We start from the raw sequence: 7687 nt of genomic DNA, 5'->3' as shown, positions 1-7687 counted from the left end.
AATGAGCAAAACGAATTCAATTAGTAGTCAAGAGTATCTAGCTTTCCTTGTCGTTTACGGGCAAGTTGGATTAAAGAAGTTTGTAAGTTATATGATTTCTTTAGCTTGAAGACTAAAGTAATCTAGCCAAATTCCATCTTTTAACAACATGTGGGCGGTGGTGCATATCATTTGACATTAAAAAAAAAGACCCTACTCGATAGTGTTTGGACAAAGTGCGCATTAGCTTAGCCTTGAGCCACTTCAAAAACCAAATTAGCGGGTTGAAGGGAGGAGGAGAAGGAGAAAATTCGCTTGAAATTTTTTAGAAAATAGACTTAAACTATGAAAAATACCAATTATTTTGCAAATTTTCCTCTTTGAATCTACCCTAAAGTATGTTTGTGAAATTGATTTTTTTCAAACTCTGCTACTCGATGGGACCCTGCCCGATGACGGTTGCTTCCTTTGCCTGTTGTGTCATGTGCCCTAGTAGCTCCCTGGTTTGCAGCATCAAACCAAAGAGCTATGCGTGCCTCTTGGGTGGATGATGGCAAGGAGGCATGATGTTGAGGTGTTTGAGGGCAGACGAAGATATTGTGACACTTTGAAGGGATTGGGTTATTGGATTGCAAACTAAAAGATACTTTCAATCTTGGCGTGGATATCCTGGGATGTGGACCTCAACGACATGGAAAAGTAGGATGAAAGGCTGACAGCAACCACATAAGTTTTACAAGGGATGAAGGTGCAAGCATGAAAAGAGAAATTTAATCTATTTCTAGAAGAAATGCGTCAGGAGAAAATGAATAATCTTCATGACACACAGTAGAAAAAGATGTATGCTACCATTGTTTACTGGCTTATGCCTACTTTTTTGACATGCTTGGTCTTCATCACTTGTCTTCTTTTTGGCATCCCTCTCAAATCCATAATGGTGTTCATAGTACTAGCAATTTTTAGGATCATCCAAGATACTATTAGGATGACTCCCGATGTCTTGTTTGCTTTTATTCAGGCTCATATATCTTTTATTCGCTTGGAGAATTTTTTGAAAGAAGAAAAACTTCCTGATGGAGAAGCATTGGTAACAGTCGGTGGTAGTGAAACCATAACCTCAGATTATGTAATAAGGGTGGATGGTGCATCTTTGAGATAGAATCCCGAGGATCCTTAGCCTATCCTTTGTGCACTTGATGTGGTGATAAAGCGAGGAGAAAAGGTAGCTGTTTGCGGCTCTTTGGTGCCAGCAAAGCATCTCTCCTTCTTGCTCTTCTTGGAGAAATGGCAAGGTCATCTGGCACTATAAGTATGTGTCATGTTCTCTTGCCCTCGCAATGCAATCCATCATTGAGCGTGAACTAATGTTAATCATGGTGTTTTGCGCCTTATTAGTAAGCAAGATTTTCTTGTTATAGGTGCGCATGTGCGGAACATTAGCATATGTCTCCCAGGCTGCTTGTATCCGGTCAATGTCAGCTCATAACAACATCTTGTTTGGAGAATTAATGGAAAGACTGCGACATAAGGGGGTGGTGCGTGCTTGTTTACTACAAGAAGACATGAAGAGCTTTAGCCATGGTGATCTTATAGAGACCGGGACAGAGAGGAAAAATTTAAGTGGTGGGCAGAAGCAGTGGATCCAATTGGCAAGAGAAGTGTGAAGGAGTACGAGCGGAAGTGTGACGTGAGAGAGAGTGCGAGAAGAAGAGCACGACGATATGGTGAACTCGCTCTACTGCAATGTGTAGAGCATAGTGAGTTCTTATTAGGGTTTTACAAAAGAATATGTGTACATACCTGGCGGCCCGCCCACTTACCTGGGCGACCACATTGGGCTTTATACCCCAACAACCTCCCACTTAAAGTCCAATGTGGTACTTTAAGTGTGAGAGAAGCTACTATACAAGCTAATATACAAGAGATGTACAGAAGTGATGTACTACCCTACACCTAACTGCTTGCGAAAATGCGCAAAGCTCTCTGAGGGAAGTCCCTTTGTAAGTAGATCAGCAGGATTTTCTGTGGTGTGAACTTTGACAAGCTGAATTTTCTTATCCTCGAGCATTTCCCTGATGAAATGATACTTCACATCCACATGCTTTGTCTTTGAGTGATAAACTGGATTGCGAGCCAATTGTATAGCACTTTGACTATCACAATATAACACAGGCATCTCTTCTTTGATTCCCAAATTTGTTACTAGTCGATTAAGACAAATTGATTCTTTGCATGCCTCTGATGTTGCAACATATTCAGCCTCTGTAGTAGACTGAGTAACACAATCTTGTAATCTAGAACGCCATGATACTGCTCCACCAGCCAATGTAAAGACATACCCTGACGTAGACCTTCGGTTGTCTAAGTCACTTGCATAATCTGAGTCTGTAAAACCCTTTACACTTAGCTCCTGACTCCCATAGCATATACGCATACTCTTTGTAGCTTTCAAGTATCTCAATATTCCTTTCACTGCCTTCCAGTGTTTCTTGCCTAGGTTTGATATGTATCGACTTACTACTCCCACTGCAAATGTAATGTCTGGGCGAGTAGCAATCATTGCATACATTAAACTACCCACTGCAGATGCATATGGAATCTTATCCATTTCAGCCTGTTCTTCCTCAGACACAGGACAATCTTGTTTGCTAAGTTTCACATATGGTGGCAATGGAACACTCAATGCCTTTCCCTTCTCCATATTGAAACGTTGCAAAACCTTTTCAATATACTCTGTTTGAGATAACCAAATCAACTTCTTTGATCTATCTCTCTCAGTGCGCATACCAAGTATATGACTTGCCTCACCCATGTCTTTCATGTCAAACGATTTTGCCATCTTTGACTTCAAAGCTGAAATTTCTTCCAAGTGCTTGCCAACAATCAACATGTCATCCACATACAAAATAAGGATCAGCCAACTGCCATCCTTAGCCTTCTTTGTATATAGACAGTGATCGAACTCACTACATTTGTAGCCTTGAGAAAGCATAAACTTGTGGAACTTATGGTATCATGCCCTCGGTGATTGTTTTAAGCCATAAAGACTCTTTAACAACTGGCATACCAAATCTTCCTTGCCTTCTCAACAAACCCTTCTGGCTGCTGCATGTAAATTTCCACATCTAAATCACCATGCAAGAACGCTGTCTTGACATCCATTTGGTGCAACACCAAATCTAATATGGCAACCAATGCAAGAAAGCATCTCAATGTAGTCATCTTGACCACCGGAGAGAAGACTTCATTAAAGTCAATGCCTTGTTCTTGCTTAAAGCCCTTGGCAACAAGCCTTGCTTTGTACTTTGGCTGACTATCATGAGCGGTGATCTTATACCTGTAAACCCATTTACAAGGTAGAGCCTTTTTGCCATGTGGTAATTTAACTAGCTTCCATGTCTGGTTTTTATGCAGAGCTATCATCTCTGACTGCATGGCCAATTGCCAATTCCCGGAGTCCTTCATTTGCACTGCTTCCTTGTAACATGAAGGCTCATTGCAATCAGTCAACATGACATAGTTCATAGATGGAACAAACCTATCAGGAGGTCGCGTGACACGTCCATATCTACGCACAATAGGTGGCTCAGGCTCAACCACAACCTGTGGTTCCAATCTATCCTGTCCTTGCTCCTCTTGAGCCCTGACATTTTGTCTTGCACGTGAAGATCCATCTTCTTGGAAGACAAATCTTCTAATCTCCTCTTCTCCTCAACCCTCTCTGGTTTAGAATGATATTTGGATTCATTAAAGTGAACATCATTGCTGCGGATAACCTTTCTGGATTCGGGATCCCAAAGTCTATACCCCATCTCACCAGAATTACCATAGCCTAGAAAGATGAACTTTCTACTCTTTGGCTCAAGTTTGTTCCTAAATTCCTTTGGAGCGTGAGTATATTCCTCACAGCCAAAGACTCTGAGATGCTTGTATGAGGGCATTTTGCTTGACCATACCATCTCTGGCACTGAATCCTTCTGCAAAACCTTGCTAGGAGATCTATTTATAAGATGAACAGCTGTTGATACAGCTTCAGCCCAAAACCCATTTGGCAGCTGTGCATTAGACAACATACTTCTGACCTTCTCTTGTATGGTCCTATTCATCCTCTCAGCAACACCATTTTGAGGAGGATTGTAAGGAGCAGTAAGTTCACGTTTTATACCTTTTGACTCACAAAAGTCCTGAAAGGCCTTTGAAACATACTCTCCACCATTGTCAGTGCGTAAGCATTTAAGCTTCTTGCCACTCTGATTCTCCACAAGTGTCACAAACGTTTTGAAAACACTAAACGCTTCATCCTTGTGCTTGAGAAAGTAAACCCATACTTTCCTCGAGTAATCATCTATAAATGTCATAAAGTAAGAAGCTCCCCCTAGAGATAGGTTAGGCATAGGTCCACACAAATCACTATGAACAAGTGCCAACTGTGTATCTCTTCTACTGCTTCTATGCTTATGTGGCTGCTGTGTTTGGTTACCATACAGACAATGTTCACAGAATTCAAAATCATTGAAAGAAAAACCAGGAAAATAACCAGAACGAGACAAGATTTTCATTCCCTTCTTGGACATATGTCCTAACCGGCTATGCCACAAAGAAACGTTCGGCTGCTCGGTTACATTGATTACATTTTTAGAGACATTTGATACATAAATCATGTAAAGTCCTCCAGACTTTACTCCATGTGCTACTGTCATAGAACCCTTGGATATCTTCCACATGTTATGTCCAAAAGTGGTGACGTAGCTAGCATCATCAAGTAAACCTGTGCTGATCAAGGTCTTTGTAATTGCGGGAACATGTCTCACATTCTTCAGCGTGAAAGAAGAGCCATTCTGAAACTTCAATTGAACATCTCCAACACCTAAGATCTCACATGTCTGCCCATTGCCTAGCCGAACATGATCTTTAGTGGTCACATAAGAGGTAAACCACTCCTTGTTTGGAGACACATGAAGTGATGCCCCTGAGTCTATAATCCAGTCACTCAGTGCATTTCCATCAGATGCTGTAAGAAGAGCTGAGTCCATTGTATTCTTCAAGAAGTAGATGTCTCCTGACACTAGACTGTCATCCTCTGCAACAGTGTTTGTCACATTTATTTCTTGAATCTTCACTGAGGACTTGTTCTTCTCACCATGGTCTTCAGCTTTCTCTTTGCCTTTTTCTGCCTTCCATTCTCTGCAGTCTCTTTTCATGTGACCCTTCTTGCCACAATGGTAGCATTCTATGTCACTCTTGCCTTTAGCACTGCGGGACTTTCTACGAGACTGATTCCTGTTTCCACCTTTGTACTTTTCTTTGGTCCTTCCCCTGACAACTAAGGCTGTTCCTTTGCCTTTGTCCATTGTCTTTCTATTGTTTTCTTTAGTAAACAGACTTCCTTCTACACCTGCTATGTTCAAACCATCTGGAGGTGCAGAATTACTCAAAGCTGTGCGAAAAGTGTCCCAACTTTCCAGCAATGTGATCAACAGGAACATAGCTCTAACAGGTTCATCAAACTTGACACCTTGAGCTGACAACTGACTGTAGATGGTGTTGAATTCATTCAGATGATTGGACATAGGGGTCCCTTCTTTCATCTTCAAGTCAACAAGCTTCTTAAGCGAGTATACCTGTGAAGCTGCACTCTGTTTCTCATAAAGATCACTCAGCTTTATCCATGCTTGATAAGCCGACATCTCGTCTGCTACATTGAAGTAAACGCTTTCTGCCAAAGTCAACATAATGGTAGAAAGTGCCAATTCATCCATTTCGCTCCATTCATCTTCGTCCATATCTTCTGGTTTTATCCCCTTGAGCTTTATAGGTTTTATCTGCTTCTTTTGTACCAACACGTGCCAAATCTGCTTCTTCCACAATGGGAAATTGGTTCCATCCAGCTTCTTGATATTGTAAAGAGCAGTGTCCTGTGATCCAGCCATAGCTACGCTTCACAGTGGTTTACTTTCCTGGGAAAAATTCGGCAGAGTTTCCTCTGTAAACTGACCTCTGAACCAATATCAACCTGTCAAATGAACCAAGAAAGTTTCAGATTTTGCAGAAATTTTAGCAGAGTCTCCTTTGTAAAATGGCTCTGGTGTACTCAAAAACAGCTCAAAAAAACCACTGTCTCTCTAACACTGTAAGCTGTGGGTAAACCTGTCCTGCACCTGTACTGTCTCTCACTGTCCTGTCACTGTCCTGTAAGCATAGACTGCGACAATGCCTCGACGGCAGTAAAGCAAAGATGCAATCCCAACTGTCTAACTCATAGTCAATACATCCTAGCTGCCTATCTAAGGGTGCTCGAAGAATCGCTCCAAGACCTGTATCACCGAAAGGATCTCAACATTCGAGAATCCCCCAGCTCAATAAAACTTCACTCGACCCTCAACAAAGGCTGCAGTAAATCTGACAGTACATAGACTTCCAACAAAATCATACATCCACAAATTTCCCACTATATGCTGTAACCGCTGCGGCGGTTGTTTGTTGCGTGACTCACAGCCAGCAAACCCTCAACAGACATACATCATCTCTGACAATACATCCCATGTGGAAGTACCTGCAATGTCAGGATGAAATCTGGAATATCAAGCAGCAAACACAAGCTACCTGATGAACTAGTGGATGTCGCCTACAGTCTGTGTGTAGATGCGCCCGTGTCGTATGTGACACGCCTCCAAGAACTGTGAGCTGTCCTTTGATGTGTAGACAGCCACAAATCAGCACTCTGGGAGTGCCGATATCCTCAGCATCTGCAGTCGTAGGCCGAAAACCCCAAATTTGCAGAGTCGGATCTGCACCCGCCGAGACCACGTAGTCGAAAATGGCATGCGCAGAACTTTGTTGAAGCCGAACGGTGGCTGATATGACCTCAGAATGAAATTCTGAGAACACCGAGCCGTTCGGGTTTTCCCACAGGATTTGGGGCCGTGTCTTTGCCTGTCGAATTTCACTCCAATCTGAGCTGGTAACTCTAGCCTCCTGCAGTGCTGCCTCGAGCCTCGATCTGAGCTCTGATACCAGTTGAAGGAGTACGAGTGGAAGTGTGACGCGAGAGAGAGTGCGATAAGAAGAGCACGATGATATGGTGAACTCGCTCTACTGAAATGTGTAGAGCATAGTGAGTTCTTATTAGGTTTTTACAAAAGAATATGTGTACATACCTGGCGGCCCGCCCACTTACCTGGGCGACCACATTGGGCTTTATACCCCAACAAAGTGTACAATGATGCAAACATTTACCTACTAGATGATTCATTTAGTGTCATTGATGCACACACATCTTCTCACTTGTTTCATGTAATTGTTTGCATTTTTTAATGATTGTACATAGTGAGTTTGTACTGCTACAGATAATGAAATTGAGAAAGTCATTTTTGGTTTACAAGATGTGTGATGGGGGTATTAAAGGACAAGACAATAGTGTTGGTTACACATCAGATGGAGTATTTACCCTTTGTGGACATGAAAAGAGTCTAGTTGTGCCATGACCTTGGGTGTTTTCAGTAGTGATAGCACTCGCAATATAGAAGCTTTTAAGAAATTTTTGTTTCGTGACTAATCTATACATTTAGTAGGCAAATGCACCTGAGACTTGGGCCTTTCCTATGCAAAAGAACTTGCATTCGGCTCATTAGGCAAGAAATTCTCCTCAACGAAAGTGATTGTAGAAGCAAAATGATTAGATAAAGCAGCCTTTTGGAGGTTCCTTCAA

The 7687-nt window shown here is 42.1% G+C and overlaps 1 pseudogene; it reads left to right on the top strand.

Annotated features, from left to right (window-relative positions):
- Nucleotides 1-670: 670 nt before the first annotated feature.
- On the top strand, nucleotides 671-7452 carry LOC147421019 (ABC transporter C family member 8-like; annotated as a pseudogene).
- The last annotated feature ends 235 nt before the right edge of the window (nucleotides 7453-7687 follow it).

Source organism: Adiantum capillus-veneris, chromosome 28, assembly GCF_014529385.1.
Source record: "Adiantum capillus-veneris isolate H3 chromosome 28, ASM1452938v2, whole genome shotgun sequence".
Lineage (NCBI taxonomy): Eukaryota > Viridiplantae > Streptophyta > Polypodiopsida > Polypodiales > Pteridaceae > Adiantum > Adiantum capillus-veneris.
Note: the sequence above shows the minus strand (reverse complement) of the source record. Positions and strands in the feature narration are given on the sequence as shown.